Source organism: Sinocyclocheilus grahami, unplaced genomic scaffold (assembly GCF_001515645.1).
Source record: "Sinocyclocheilus grahami isolate Dianchi unplaced genomic scaffold, SAMN03320097.WGS_v1.1 scaffold828.1, whole genome shotgun sequence".
NCBI classification, from domain to species: domain Eukaryota; kingdom Metazoa; phylum Chordata; class Actinopteri; order Cypriniformes; family Cyprinidae; genus Sinocyclocheilus; species Sinocyclocheilus grahami.
This window is the reverse complement of record NW_015506007.1, coordinates 426,998-427,891: the sequence shown is the minus strand read 5'-3', so window position 1 is coordinate 427,891 and position 894 is coordinate 426,998.

The following is an 894-nucleotide window of genomic DNA, read 5'->3' as shown; positions in this document are numbered from 1 at the left end:
TTAGAAATATGGGGAAAAAGTTGTCATGCAAGTGTCAAGCCATTGAAAATTAATGACACAACTCTGAAAAATGAATGAAATTCAGTGTAAGAGTAAACAAACGACACGAGTTTCATATTTGGTGATCCTTAGTCTAATATATATATGTGTGTGTGTATTTTAGGATGAGTGGATGGAGCAGTGCAGCCTTGTTCCTTGGAGAACTAATGCTTAAAAATAAAACCAAAAATAAAAGTTAAACCAAATTTAACCAGATATTGAGGCAAATTTGAAGTCACCTTTGCAGTGACAAACCACAAAACCAGTGTCATTCTACATCACTCATTAAATACTGAGGACTCGCACAAATGTGCAAACCTCACCACGGTGATTGTACTCAGATCATGAGAAATCTCTATAAACTGTTGATATGATATACTGTTCTGACAGAAAAGCCGGAGTAATTTTCAAAGGTGATCCGATCATTCCAGTCTCCCAGTGGTGTCAGAAATGTTCAGGTAAGGAAACCACTATTTGACAGTGAGCCTTTGCTAAGGGCAAAATACCATAGGTTAGGAATATTGAGTCAACCATTTATTGTAGCTATTTTGCCATTTATAGGCCTTGACAGTGTCAAGTAAACTAAACATTTAGTATGCCCTACAATAATTTACCATAGTAATAGTTTCAGATAAAATACTATAGTGACGTACTATAGTTTTTTATGACAGTGGTGTCTTATGCAAAGTGTAGGACCAATACCTGCAATATAATATTTTAACCAAAACTATGGTTATAGAAAATATTTGCATAATACAGGGAGTATACTGAACATCCTCTAATGAACACAAAAATGTGCTGTTTTAGTTTAAAAATTTACATCACTGATCAAATGTTTATGCAACCCAATGTAAT